Source organism: Callospermophilus lateralis, chromosome 4 (genome assembly GCF_048772815.1).
Source record: "Callospermophilus lateralis isolate mCalLat2 chromosome 4, mCalLat2.hap1, whole genome shotgun sequence".
Lineage (NCBI taxonomy): Eukaryota > Metazoa > Chordata > Mammalia > Rodentia > Sciuridae > Callospermophilus > Callospermophilus lateralis.
Genome location: NC_135308.1, coordinates 150,558,925 through 150,574,959, shown reverse-complemented (window position 1 = coordinate 150,574,959; position 16,035 = coordinate 150,558,925).

Genomic DNA, 16,035 nt, shown 5'->3' with positions numbered 1-16,035 from the left:
CTATTTGGAGACAGGGTCTCACTGAGTTATTTAGGGCCTTGCTAAATTGCTGAGGCTGGCTTTGAACTTGCGATCCTCCTGCCTCAGCCTCCTGAGCCTCTGGGATTACAGGTGTGCGGCACTGTGCCTGTCCTATAGTTCTTATTATGTTATTACCTTTTTAAAAGCATGAAAGTAACTCCTATTTATTGTGAGTTTATATCAAGTAATCTGCAAATCTCAGAATATGCACATTTTCTCATTTTGGTCACATAAGGATCTTATGAGATAGGCATTATTTTCTCCATTTAGAAGACATGAAAAGAAGTTCAAAGCCCAGCATGGTGGCTCATGCCTGTAATCCCAGCAGCTCGGGAGGCTGAGGCAGGAGGATCAAGAGTTCAAATCCAGCCTCAGCAAAAGCAACTCAGTGAGACCCTGTCTCTAAATAAAACACAAAAAAGGGCAGGGGATGTGGCTCAGTGGTCAAGTACCCCTGAGTTCAATTCCTGGGACCCCCTCCCTCCACCAAAAAAAAAAGTAGCTCAGAGTTTAAGAAATCCAGAAGTCACGTGGTGGTGAAAAGTTCAGGGAGCCACCTCTCAAACTTCCTCTTAGTCTCACTGGAATGATCTGGAATGTCCCCAAAGCTCCTGTGTTGGAAGTATAGTCCCAGTGCAGCAGGGTTCAGAGGTGGGACTTTTAGGCAAAGATTGGATTATAATGACTCTGACCTCTTGCATGTATTAATCTAGTTACTGGATTAATCCATTGATAGCTGAATGGACTCCTGGAACCTTGCAAGGGTTTATCTTCTCCCCAGGCCCCTTGTGCTCTCTGGCTCTCTCTCTCCTTCCCAGTTGCCATAAGCTGAACAGCTGTCCTCTGCCGCATACTCCCACCATGATGTTCTGCCTCCTCCCAGGAGCATTGCTCTGGAGCCATGCGTCTGCCAACCATGAACTGAGACCTCTGAAACTGTGAGACAAAATGAAACTTTCCTCCTCTGAGTTGTTCTTGTCAGGTGTTTCGGTCCCGGCGATGAACTGCTGGTTAACACAGGCCTCAATCTCTCTTATAAAAATCCTACCCATTTATGGCTGGGGATATAACTCAGCTGGTAGAGTGCTTGCCCCGCATGCACAAGGCCCTGGGTTCTATCCCCAGCACCACAAAACAAACAAACAAAAATCCTACCCATTCAGAGGGTCTATTGAGACATTCCTCAAAGGAAGATATACAGATGGCCAGTGCAGAGACCTTACATCATTAGTCGTAAGGGAAATGCAAATCAAAACCACAATAAGATACCACTTCATACCCACTGGGATGATTATAATATAAAACACAGATAATAATGAGTGTCATCAAGGATGTGGGGGAAATTGGAAACCTTAGACACTGATAGGAATGTAAAATGGTGTAGCTGCTTTGGCAAATAGTTTTAGCTCATTTAAAAGTTAAACATACAGGCTGCTGGGGTTGTGGGTGGTAGAGTGCTCGCCTAGCACACATGAGGCACTGGGTTCAAACCTCAGCACCACATTAAAAAAAGTGAAATAAAGATATTGTGTCCATCTAAAACTAAAAAATAAATATAAAAAAAGTTAAACATAGGCATTACCACATGAATTAGCAATTCTGCTCCTATCTTCTCAAGATAAATGAGTCTCCATATGACCACACAAACCACATACATTCACACAAAAAGTTGTACATTAATTTTCATGATAAAATTATTCATGAAACCAAAGAAATAGAGATGATTCAAATATCTATTGACTGACAAACAAGATTTGATGTATCCATACAATGACATAGTTTGTCAAAAAAAATGAATGAGTGCTGGACACAGTGGCTCATGCCAATCATCCAAGCAACTTGAGAGGCTGAGGCAGGAGGATTACAAGTTTAAGGTTCGCCTCTGCAATTTAGTGAGATCCTGTCTCAAAATAAAAAATAAAAAGGGCTGTGGAATGTGACTCAGTGGCAAAGTTCCCCTGAGTTCAATCCCCAGTACCAAAATAAATAAGTAAATGAGCAATAGAATATACTACAACATTGCATGTCGAAAACACTGTGCTAAGTGAAAGAACCAGTCACAAAAGACCACATATTGTATGATTGCTTTTATATGAAGTGTCTCAAGTAGGCGAATCCACAGAGACAGGAAGTAGACTAAAGGTTGCCTAAGGCCTGGGGTTATAGGGAGGAAGAGGAGGTACTGCTAATGGGTACTGAGTTTCCTCTGTAGGGTAATAAAAATGTTCTAAAATTGATTGTGATGCTGGTTGTACAACTTTGTCAACATGCTAAAAAAATTAATTGTACACTTTGAAAGGACACTCACAAAGTCCACCCAAAATCCAAGGACCACACCACACAGCAGAATCCCACTCGAGAGCTTTATTGTCAGAGCAAGGAGCAATCCGACAGGGCTGTCCTCTGGGGAGAGCAGCCGCCTGTTGGCACTTTCAGAGCCAACTTTAGAGCCTGCAAGAGGCATTTCACAAGCATGCTTAGGGGTTATGTCATGGGCTGGCGGGGGTTGACCCTTTAGCAGGCACATGTTCTGATGGGAGGCTAAGCAGCAATGCTCAGGCACCTAAATTGAAACCTAGGTGTCCCTAGATAAAAATGGCTCCCGACCTAAAATGGCGGATCTAATGCCAATATTGATCTGATGCCAATACACTTAATGGTGAATTGTAAGCTAAATGGGCGAATTCTATGAGATGGGAACCATATGTTTAAAGTTGTTTTTTCTTTTTAATATGGGCTCTAGAGAGTGTAAAGACAACCGGAGCCAGGAATCTGAAGGCTCTCTGGCTTTTATCTCTGCCTCTCTCTACAGCTGGTTTCACTCTTTCCTACAGCAGACTGGCTTCCTTTACACGATGGCTCCTAGCTCTGGGGCTTCCACTTCCAAAAGACTCTGTCTTCACTTGGTTTGGGGGAAGCTCTGTGATGGCCTGGCGGGGATGAACATGGAGCCCTGGCCAGGAGCAAGATCACTTAGCACAAACATGGCCACCAGGATGCCCGGGTGCATTCCAAGGTGGAGACCAAGGGGAAAATCCTGGGGCTGAGTATGAATTCCATTAATGTTTGCTCCAGTAGCTTGCAGACACAGAAAGTCACTCACTGTGTGGAGGAATAGTGGCTAGGAAGACTCTTCTCTTTTTAGAACAGATCTGTAAGAATAATTCGAATAAAAGCTAACAGTAACAGACAACATGCACACAAGTCTTACTTGGCACAAGCATTCTAAATGCAACGTAATGACAACAAACCCATGAGGTAGAATAGTATTGCTCCCATTTTTACTGATGAAGAAACGGAGGCACAGAGAGGTTGTCACTTACCAGCTTCTAACAATAGGTTAGAAGATAAAGCAATTGAAATAACTGCCCCAGAGGAGGGTGCAATCCAGTTGGAAAGACCAATCACACACACACACACACCTATGAAACAGGACAACCCAGGACAATATCCAATCCAATCCTGAACGTCACCAGCAGAGTTCAAGTGCTGAAAGAGTTCAGTAAATGAAAAGGGCCCAGACATTAATTCATTCCTTTATACATTTACTTATTGCAATTCGGAACCCTGACCACATCGTGGAACCATCTGTGTACTGGGGACTGGGAGAAAGAAGACTTGAGGAATATCGCAGGAAGGAGAAGGTGTGCTGAGCCCAGGAGGACAGGCTATCGCAGGGTGTTAGTTGGTTTGGGTTGCTATAGCAAGACACCATAAAATATGTCATAAAATAACAGAAACGTATTTTAGATTTCTAGTGTAAGTCTAAGATCAAGGTGCTGGCTGGCAGGTTTGGTGTCAGTGTCACTTTCTTGCTGTGTACTCATGTGGTGGAAGGTGAAGGCAGCTTGCCAGGGTCTCTTGTACAAGAGCTTCAACTCCATTCATGAGGGCAGTATCACACCCACAAACCTGTCCCCCAATATCATCTCTATCACCACCTGCTCATGGGGTGCATGGGGGTCACCGTGCATGGAAGCCTCGTGGATAGAGAAGTCTGGTGTCTGGGAATAACAGTGGACATTTCCTCTGGTGAATTGCCCTGGGACAATGTGAATCTCTTTAATTGCCCAGGGACAATGTGAATCTCCTTCCTGCTCTGCCATGGTCCACACAGTGCCTGAGATGGGTGTGACTTGCCCAGATGTCAATCAACCTGCCGACTGCAAAAACATCAGGAAGCAAGACTCCGCCCTGGAAACCTTCTCCCTGCCTTTGATGTACCCCTTTAAATAAACCACCGGAGCCATTCTCCCTTTGTCTAGTTCCAGAACCCATGTGGACTAGATCTACCGGGGCTTTGCATTATGTGAATATATTTCTGAGTATTTCTGTTTTGTAACTTATTAATTATTGGAGACTGTAAGTTTTAGGGTGGCTTGGATTCCCCTGGGCAGTAAGAACCCCACAAAGAGATGCTGGCCATTGTTCCCCCACCCTCTCCCTGAAACATCCCCACAGCACATAGATAACATCTGTGGATGTGCCTGCAATGTCCTCTGACGGCTGCATTCCTGTAGAGTAGGGAGGTCAGCAAACTACAGCTTGTGCAGCAAGATGAGGTCTTACTATTTGCCTAGGTGAGCCCTGAACTCCTGGGCTCGAATGATCTTCCTGCCTTGGTCTCCCAAGTAGCAGGATTATAAAGATGTGTGCCATCATGCCCGGCTCAATAAAGTTTCATTGGAACACAGCTGCACTTATGCTTTTATGTATTTATAGTCTCTTTCATGCTGCAGAGCAGTGTTGAGACCATATGGACTATTAAACTTAAAATATTTATTATCTAGCCCTTTATAGAAGAAATTTGATGTTCTCTGCTTTACAGCAAGGACTGTATCTTGCTTCTCTTCCGTTTTTCAATCTCCTGCAGCAAACATGTTTCCTAAACATAACCAAAAGGGAATTTGTCATAAACAATGAGACTTGGGTAAGATTTCAGAAACCTTTAAAATGTTTTCACTTTTATGATTTCATTACTCCCCACCCCCTATCAGTTCAGAGGAGGAAAGGTAGCGGAATTATTGAGGTCCTTTGGGAAGATACAATAGACCTGGAACTGAAAAGCAACCTCAGGACCTTGGCTGGTAGTAGGTCCTACTGGGCTTTGTCACATCCAGTGATAGGAAGGTGGCCAGGCAAGGGGAGAGACAGAGGCAAGCAAGGCTAAGGAGTGCAGATTAACTTGAGATGCAAAGTAGGTTTTTGTTTGCTTGTTTGTGGTATTGGGGATTGAACTCTGGGCCTCAAACCTGCTAGGCAAGCATTGCACCACTAAGCTACATCCCCGACCCTTTTTAATAATTTTAAATTTTGAGATAGGGTCTCATTAAGTTATCCAGGCTGGCATTGAACTTGGGATCTTTCTGCCTTAGCCTCCTGAATAGCTGAGATTACAGGCCATGTGCCTCTGCACCTGCAAGGTGCAAAGTCATTCTAATATCCAAAAATTAATTTCTTCATCAGGATTTTTAAAAATTCTCCAAATTTAATATATTTCTTTAGGAGTGCCTTTAATTTTATTTACTGACAACTATTTTAGTCATTTTTTTCTCTGCTGTGACTAAAAGACCGAACAAGAACAATTTTAAAGAAGGAAAAGTTTATTTGGGGGCTCACAGTGTCAGAGATCCCAGTCCATAGACAGCCGGCTCCATTCTTTGGGGCTCAAGGTGAGGCAGAACATCATGGCAGAAGAGTGTGGCTGAGGGAAGCAGCTCACATGGTGATCAGGAAGCAGAGACAGAATCCACTTGCCAGATACAAAATATATACCCCATAGCCATGCCCCCATGACCCACCTCCTCCAGCCACAACCTACCTGCCTCCAGTTACCACTCAGTTAATCCCATCAGGGGACTAATCCTCTAATTGGGTAAAGGCTCTCATAATCCAATCATTTCACCTCTGAATATTCTTGCATTGTGTCTGTCATTCATTAACTCATGGGGGACGCCTCACATTCAAACCATAACACCACTCAACTTCAACTAATTGACATTAATAAAATATTCCACTCAATGAGAGCAGAATGCACATTTCTTTTCAAGTATACATAGACATTTACCGAGATAGATCTGATTTTGAGCCATGAAACAAGTCTCAACAAGTCCTACAAAATACAATCTCTGAAGAATGGAATAAAAGCAGCAATCACTATCAATATTCAGAACCAAACAAAACACCATTAAACAATGCTTGGATTGAAGAATAAATTTAAAGGGAAATAAGAGAGTATTTTGAACAGAGTGAAATGAGAATCCATTAAAGTCTGTAAGATACTGCTAAGGCAGCACTTAGGTGGAAATATAAAGTAACAAATACATATATTAGGAAATATTAAAGGTTTTAAATCAATACCTCGGTTTTCATCCTAAGAAATAAAGAAAGAAGAGAAATTAAACCCCAAGCAAGTAGAAGAAAGAAAATTATAAACATCTGAGCCTAAATTGATAAACTGTAAAACAGAAAAACAATACAGTGAGATCAGTGAAACAAAAGCTAGTTCATGGAGATGATTGATAGCATTAATAAAACTCAAGATGAATGATTAAGAAGAAAAGAAAACAAATGATCAATAGTAAGGGGAACCGAGGTGACATCACTACAGATTCTACAGTATTAAAAGGAAAATTAGGCAATGTTATTAACAACTTAACAACTTCATGCCAACAAATTCAACAACTTAGACAAACTGGACAAATTCCTCGAAAGTACAAACGACTGGAGTTCACTAAAGAGAAAATGTACAATCCAAATAGCCATATATCAAATATAGAAATTGAATTTCTAGTGAAAACTCTTCTTCGGTCCTCCCCCACTTCCAAAACAAAAAAATCTTATGTACAGATGGCTTCAATGGTAAAGTCTATTAGACATTTAAGAAAGAAATAATACTAATTCTACACAACTCTTCCAAAAATCAAAGAGGCAACTACTTAATTTGTTCCATGAAACCAACTTTAGTCCGACACCAAGACCAAACAAAGAAAACCACAGATCAATTTCTCCCATTGGTAAATGCCAAAATTCTAAACAAAACTTCAGCAAATCAAATCCAATGATAAATAAAAAATAGCCAGGTGTGGTGGTACAAGCCTGTGATTCTGGCTATTTAGGAGACTAAGGCAGGAGGATCACAAGTTCAAGGCTAGTCTGGGTTAGAGACCTTGCCCCAAAATAAATATAAAAAGACTTAGGGATATAGCTAAGTGGTAGAGCAAGCACTCCTGGCTTCAATCCCCATACCAAAAAAGTCAGAAATGTTTCTAAAAATTACCAAGGACGTAGACTATTCAAGACAACTTTGAGAAAGAATGAAGTTGGAATACTGGCATTGGCTCACTTGAAGATGTATTTTAAAGCTACATTAATCAAGACAGTGGGATGTTGTTGTAAAGATAGATGCTAATATAACAATGGAATTAAACAGAGTCCAGAAATAACTCACATGAGTAAGAATAACTGATTTTTCACTTTATCAATGTCACTTTCGAGATTAGGCCATAAAAGTCACAGAGGCTTCCATTTTGATCATTTTATCTTGTGCCATCAACCATGTCATAAGCACGCCCGCAGAGAGATCCATGTGTCCAGCTACTCGGGCCTCTTGCCAATAGCCATGGGCACAGGCTTCTGTATTAGGCAGCTTTTTTGGTCATTATAACAAATAGTGATCAACTTAATAAGAGAACAAGGTTTATTTTAGCCCATAGTTTCAGAGATGAAAGTCCATAATTGGATGGGTACATCACTTTGACGCCTCTGGTGAGCAGGGATTGGGGACCCTGGGGGGATACACAGCTCCAGAGCTTGGTAAACAAAGCTACTTACCTCGTGGCTGTTGAGAAATAAAGACACAAAGAGGCAGAAACCAGGACCTCCCATCCTCTTCAAGGGTATACCCCTAGTGATCTAAAACCTCCCACTAGAATATCTGTCACCTCCCAATGGCGCCATCTTGGGAACCAAGCCTTTCACACATGGGTCTTTAAGGGACCACTCTAGCAGCTTGGAAGGGAACCCCTCAGCTTTATTCAGGCCTTCAAATAACTGCATCCCTGGCCAACAGCTTACCTCACCTCATGAGAGACTTGAGAACAGAACCTCCTACAAAGCCATTCCCAATTCCTGCCCTCAGAACTGCGCATGGGCATAGACATCTGCTGTTAGATACACTAATTTTGGGGGTGATTCTCTATACTCAACTGATAAATGATATAGGGTCAGAGATGTGACCATAGTTTAGAAAACCCATAGAAGGTAGTGTAGGGGACCTCTCTAAGCCTGGTCACCTTCACTACCCGTACACCATTAGCATCCCAGGTCTGAAGGAGAAGGAGGGACTCGTTTCAGAACTCACGGAGGGCTGCTGAGTGGAAGGAGCCAGGAAAGGAACATCTGGACCTCACTTTCTTCTCCCCCTCAGCCTCCTACTGGTACCTCTCCCCATCCCCCAAACTCAAGCGCAGAGCTTGGGTTCCCCAGTTGGCAGAAGATGGTGGCAAGAGGACTGGGCAGAGGTGAGACGTGCTTCAGGGAGTAGGAGGTAGAGGTGAGGCTGATGTTTTGGGTTATGCACATGGAAAGCCCCAAACGAAAGAATACTGAAGATGAACAGCAGAGTAGGAGCAGGGAAGACAGGTGGGGAACGGGCTGTACCACTGATTGGATCACGATAAGCTTGCTCACCAAATGCCAGAATGTTCTCTGAAAGGCAGAACCAAGGGGCATCTTGCTTAGAAGGGTTTTGGAGTAGAAGTGACGCCCACTATTTCCCTGGACCAGAAGTTAGCAAACGTTCTTAAAGGGACAGATGGTATTTTCAACACTGCACTTTGGCTACCTGGCTACTGCTATAGCAGGAAAGCCCCCTAGACAGTACAAAGCTGGACGCTGTGGCCTTGTGTCAAGACAACTTGATTTACAAGTAGGCAGCAGGCTGCGGGCCACAGTTTGCCAATCCCTGCCTGAAGACACTTAAGAATTTTGTTATTTGTCTTCAGATAGACTTTTGAAATCTATATATGCTCTTTTTATAATTTTTTTTGTAGTTGTAGATGGACAGCATGACTTTATTTTATTTGTTTATTTTTATGTGGTGCTAAGGATCCAACCCAGTGCCTCACAAATGCTAGGCAAGTGCTCTGCCCCTGAGCTTCAACCCCAGCCCTTGAATGGACTTTTTCCCAGGCCGGACTCCTGATAAACAAGCAATCGACCTCTTCCAGAGTACCAGGAACAAATGAGTCAGTAGATCCTGCTGTCATTTCTGTAGATATCCTAGAATGAATGACTGTATGGCTGACTAACCACTAATCAGGGAAATCAGAGTAGGAATTGCCAGTTCCAACATTTTGATTTCAAATATATTCCTGAAGAATTAGGAAAATTTTTAGGTTAAAAAAATGTTTCTCTTTCACACCAGGAACATATTCTAGTCCCAGTAAAGTGAAGATCCATTCTGTCCAAGTCCCAGATGTCCTACTTGCCCAGTGTCCTATTGATAGGATGGCTTATATATTTAAAAGATACTTTATTGTCCCAGGGCCTATTTGTAGAATAGTCTATTTTTTTCTTAATGATAATAAAGTATATACAAGTTTGAGGTTATGATTTTCCATCTATTTTAATGTACTTGTCCATTTCATTGAAATATTTGCAGAATTGAAAACTTGGGACATAATGGGTTAAGCTTTGAAATCAGAAAGATCTGAGTTCAACACCTGTCACTTACTAGCTGGTTTGCTGAGCCATTTTTCTCTCCTGTTACATGGAGATGTTACTTAGCGATTACATACCTATTCTTAGTCCAAGGGAATCACACACTCAAAACTCTTTTGCTCTTTTCTTTCTTTCCTTCTTTCCTTCTTGTTGATAGACCTTTATTTTATTTATATGTGGTGCTGGGAAACGAACCCAGTGCCTCACACATGGCAGGCAAGTGCACTACCACTGAGCCACAGCCACAGCCCCTGTTCTATTGTTTTCTTGAAAACTAGTGGTTCTTAAAGTTTGTTCTCAAATTGCAGGGTTTTTATGTGGGTTTTTTAAATGCTTCTCAGGGAAATCCAACACAGACACCAAACAATTTATATATTCACTGAGACTCTGATTGTCAGCAACAGAAACTGAATTCAAACTAACAACAACAATAATAATAATAAAAAAAAAAAACCAGGAAAGTGATTGAGTGGATTTTGGAGTAGTTCTCAGAATTAAGGTTCAACGATGCAACCTCAGGGAAGCCGTGATCAGAGAAGCTACACTCTTTCCTAAGGAACACGTATTTTCTTTAAAACAAGGGAGGTGCCCGTTGAGAATTCTAGGGCACATCTTGGCTTCATCATCCAAGAGGAAAGAAAATCCTTGCCTTTTTCTTTATTCTAGATCTCGATTTTAAAACCCCCTGCAAGGATCCCATTTGGCCTGATGTGGGTCACATGGCCACTTCTCAAGGCAATCTCCGTGGCTGGGAAAAGCAGGCACTGTGATTGGCGTAGTTTGTGTCAGGTACCCACAGGCTATGATTGCCTGTCCCCACTGGGAATGTGTGGCTGGAGTGGGGAGTGGGGCGGGGGAATCAACTGCCCTGTCCAACCAAATAACAAATAGGGAGAGGTTCTCAGAAGACTGATGAAGCAGAAATACCACAGCCACAGAAACACGAGCCACAGGTAAAGAGGTTGCGGCCAGGGAAAGTTTCAAGAGGCAAGTTAGGGGGATTGCATAAGATAATTGGAAGCAACCCTTGGCCATAAGGGTTAATAGCAAGGGTGACGTCAGCCCAAAGCCAAGCAGAGGCCCATCGGCCAGGCCGTGCTTTGAGAGGTGTGGAGACGCAGGGGCCTTCGTGTGAGGCTGTGGTTCTGGCAGAGTCTTTCAGAATCATTCCTGTTCCTGGGCAATCACAAGTAACAGCTCTTCCTTCACATCCTCTGTGCATGTATTTGTTTTGACATTAGGGTCGAAGCAAGTGACTCTATTTTGATTGTGATAATTTTCATACCACTAAAGGAGAGTGTCATCCCCTAAAAAAGAAGGGACAGAGGTGCTGGGCAGACCAGGTGCTGGCTATATTCGTAGGAGATGTCTATTCTACCAATAATATTGACAGGACATTTATTTTACAGGTGACTGCCAAAATTGCAATGCCAAGATCTTTCAAGTGATCTTGGGACAAACATGGCCACTGACTCCTGCTCTGGTTTGGGGACAGTAGGTTTTTCAGAGAAAAGGACCAAGAACAGGATGTCTGGAGTCAGTTTAGTGGAAGGCGGACAGCGGGCATTCTACCTAGCCGTCTCCCAAATGACTGCAGCAGACCTTCAAAAACTCTATCGAGGGCCACAACATGCAGGAAAACCTTTCTGCCAATGAAAATTGTGAACATACAAAGTTCAGCTGCCCAGTGTCTCCCTTTCGTGAACTCCTCCCCTTGTGTGGCTAGAGTGCTGCGTCCTTTCAGTCTTCTTTTTCTCTTCAACTTCCTAATTATAAAGTTTACTTATTTATATTATCATTATACGTGTACATATATATCTCATGTGTGATCTATGATTCTTCCTGGACTCCCTAACTACAGCTAGGTCTTTGTTCGCGTTGCATATCATTTGAGAGGTGCTCACATCTGAAATCAGTGAAAGGAGATGGACAAGCTGCACCACAGTGGAAGAAGTGACACTCCCCTCTGTGGCTCTGGTGTGGCAGCTGAACTCCACATGAGATACTAAGGGCTGTGTTGCTCAGGACTTGAACTTCAAGGCAAAGAAATAAAGAAAGAAAGAAGAGAAAGAGAAAAAGAGAGAAAGAGAGATATAAAAAGAAAGAAAGAAAGAAAGAAAGAAAGAAAGAAAGAAAGAAAGAAAGAAAGAAAGAAAGAAAGAAAGAACAATCTAGGACTAGCTTGGACAAAACACAAAGCCAGAGACCTGAACTCTACAGAGCCTCTCCTGCATTTCTCTCTGCAGCCCTTTGTGTGTTAGCTTTCCACAGGGCAGGTGGTGAGTCAGGCACAGGCACCAGGCTGGCTACACCCAGCTTGCACACCAGAGACTGATGCTTATTCTCCCTGGTGTCAAGTTTGCAAATCCTGGGTAAAGGTTCTGGCCTAGTTTGGGTCAAGTCTGGATTAATGGCTATTTCCAGAGGGGCAGTAGAGAGGGCTCTATATCCTGGCTTGAGTCAGAGGCCTATTCCTGAATCAATTATCAGGAACCAAAGGTGCAGGATCTATAAAATTATGGCAACTTGCTTCCAGTAGAATCTTATGGTTAGAGCTGGGGGAAAGGCACATTTCTCAGAAGAAGGGCTGTCTTCATCAATTTTGTGTTGCCATAATGATATACCCGAGGCTGGGTACTTTATAAAGAAAAGAGGTACATTTAGCTCACAGTTCTGAAAATTCAAAGCATGGTCTGGCATCTACTCAGCTCTAGTGAGGACCTCTGGTGGCAGACTGTATCCCAGTGCCAGAAACATGTACAGAAGTCATGGTGAGACAGGAAGCAAAAGACCAAGGAGGGGGTTAGGCTTTCTCTTTTTATCACACCCTACTCCCAGGGAACAAGTGCATTTCTACCAGTCCTGACCCACTCCTAAGAGACCGCTCATCATCAATGTGGAAGCCCTAGTAATCTGTTCATGATTAATAATATTAAGCCATTTGTGAGTGTGGAGCCTCTGTGATCTAATGACCTTCCACTTAGCCCCACTGGGACCAAGTCTTTAGTACAAGAATCTCAGGCTGGACAAACCACACCAGGGAAGAAGCCAGTTCTGAATGAAAACAAATAAATGAACAAACAAAAAAGCCAACCAGAGCCTTTCAGGGTTTACTGTTCTTGCACTGGTGACCTTGAGCATAAACAGTAGCAGAGTAAGAAATATAAAGTTGGATTTCCTGAAGGTGGCCCAAGACTGGCATTGGGTTTGGACGATAAGGACATCCCTGCCTGTTTCCCTGCTGTGACCGCGAGGTGGAGGAAGAACATTCTTCGGCTGGATTGAGGCTGGGCTGATATCAGTAGCTAAAACTCAGATCAGTCTTCAGAGATAAGGCAGGTAACATAAATGTGAGAAACAGTGCGGTAGAAGCCAACAGTTAGTTGGTGGGGTCTGGGACAAATGAAAGAAGCCCTGGTCCCCAAAAGATATCTAAATTCCTTTTCTCCCCGTTTTACTCAATTTTTTTTTTTTTTTTTTTTTTGCTGTGGTATCTAAAAGACACAACCAGAACAACTGTAGAGGAGGAAAAGTTTATCTGGGGGCTCATGGCTTCAGAGGTCTCAGTTCCTAGACAGCAGCCTTTATTCCTCGGGGCTCAAGGTGAGGCTGAACATCATGGCAGGAGTGTGGCTGAGGGAAGCAGCTCACATGATGATCAGGAAGCAGAGAGAGACTCCACTTGCCAGACACAAAATATACACCCCAAAGGCACACCCCCCATGACCCACCTCCTCCAGCCACACCCTTCCTGCCTAGTTACCAGTTAATCCCATTAGGGAATCAGTTCACTGATTGGGTTAAGGCTCTCATATCCCAATCATTTCTCCTTTAAACCTTCTTGCATTGTCTCACACATGAGCTTTTGGGGGGCACATCACCTTCAAACTATGACACTCCCCCAAATTGCATAATCCCTGTGCTAATCCCAAGATCACCCTGGCTGGGGAGGAACTGGTAGCCTTCAAGCAAGATCATCTTAAGAGTTTCTTAGCCATTCTGCAGATGAACCGGTGACCTAGATTATATGAAAACAAAAGTGGGAGGAGCCTTTTCAGCCAGGAAAAGTTTCCTCCAGCCACTGCAGAAGGGCACTTAAGGCAGGCTTGTGCTCCTTGGGAGCAGCAGTTTGCAGAGGATCCTTGACATCACCCTGCAGAGAACTCAGGGCAAAGTCAGTCATATACTCGGAGTGTGTGCGTAGAGTTTTCTACCCTTGGTTGGGTTCTTATGGCGCTCCATCAGGGTTGAGTCAGGCATGCTGGTGGGATGGTCTCTGACCTTGAAGCAGCAGAAGTGGCAAGGTTCCTGGAAACAGGGAAGTGACTGACACAGAGCTGGCTTTGCCAGGTGCCTGTTGAAATGAGGGAGTGAGGAGGGAGGGGGGAGCAGTAAATTTTCATTCAGCTTTGAGCCAGGCACTGTTCTAGGCACAGGGAGATGCAGCGATTTAAAAAGGTAGATATGGTCCGCATCAACAACATTTCCATTTCAAAGGGAGGTGTGCATTAGTGAAAGACATGGATGTGATTAAAGGCCTGTCACAAGCTGGGCAACGTGGCACACGCCTGTTATGACTGCGGCTCGGGAGGCTGAGGAAGGAGGATCATGAGTTCAAAGCAAGCCTCAGCAAAAGTGAGGCTCAGTGAGACCCTGTCTCTAAATAAAATACAAAGTACAGCTGGGGATATGGCTCATTGGTCAAGTCCCCCTGAGTTCAAACCCTGGTAATACCCAAAATAAAGGCCTGTTGCAGGGATCAAGGAAGGCTTCCTGGAGAAGATCCTCTCTGAGATTAAATTCCAAAGGACTTGTCAGAGTCAGCCAAGCAAATGGCAAGGGCAAGGAAATGGCCCTGGCTGGACTAGGACTGTCTGTTATGCAAACCAAGAACCTGCTTAGAGACCAGCAAAGCAGGGGAAATTTCTAAAAAAGGACTTTGATATCAAAAAACGTATCAAAGTGCCCATCAGGAGGAAAGGTGGAACTCTGCAGGAATTCCATCCACACATTTTACCATGTAGCGAACTTTGACCTTTTCATTTTGAACTACAAATGGAGACACAGCATCAGAATCTCTTCTGTGTAGGACCCCTTGACATTCTCAGGAACCATCTTGATCCCAGAGGTGGGAGGCATGTCCGTGGTCTCAATTTCCTCCCCTTCACCTCCCTCTGCAGTCCCTTCCCCTCAGCACCCCTCCCTCACAGGGCCATTCCCTAGAGTCCTTATTAAAATTTACTGCCCTTCTGTTCCTTCCCTTGGGCACCCCTAATCCGCAGTGTTAATTATCACATGGTGTATAAATTACTTCCATAACTGGTTCAACTTGAGAGCCATTAGCAGACAGCATCATTCCACTGAACTAAAAAAATATTAACAACTGTTGCACTTCCCAGGTCCTCATAGCTCTTCTTAGTTGGGTTTCTGTTTCCGGTCATCCTCATCTCAGTAATTGTAACAATAACAACAATAACAATAATAATGGCTAACAATTTAGGCTGCCGTGCAGTGGGCCAGGCACTCTTCTCAGCTCTTTGCAATAACTCATGCTCTCCAACTGCCCTGAGATAGGTTGTTACTTGCAATGGGTCCAGAAGGCCATTGATTCACAGGTAAAGAAATGAAGGCCCAGAAATTAGCCCCCAGGTCACTCTGTTGGTAGTTGGTGACACTTTGGTTATAAACCAAACATTCTAGTCCAGAGCCCACTCAAGTTATCCAGGCCAATTTCCTAAGAATAAACCTGATCTTTTTTCAATATTCCCTTTTGGTACCAAAATGCTGTATCCCTAAAATGTATTTGCCAGTCTATCCACCACTCTCTATCTTTCCATCTCCACTGCTACCACTGAGAGGGGATGAATGGGTCTCCCAAAGTTCAGGTGCTGAAATTTAAACCGAAATGCAACAGTGTAAAAAAGGTGGGACTTTAAGATGTGGCTAGGTCGTGGGGCTCTGACTTTATAAAGGGCTTACTGTGGTTATCTGGAGAGTGGATCTGTTATAAAAGTGAAGACTGGCCTCTCTAGTGTGTGCTGGCACTCTCTCACCCTCCCTCTGCCCTTCCACTAAGGGATGATGCAGAAAGAAGGCCCAAACCAGATGTCCCTTGATTTTGGATGTCCCAGCTACCAGAACCATGAGGCAATAAATTTCTGTTCATTATAAATTACCCAGTCTTAGGTATTCTGTGAAATCAGAGTAAGATATCCACCACAGAAGAAACCACCATGAGACCTCTTCAAGAAATAAGTTCTGGCCAGGCATAGTAGCATGCCTGTAATCCTA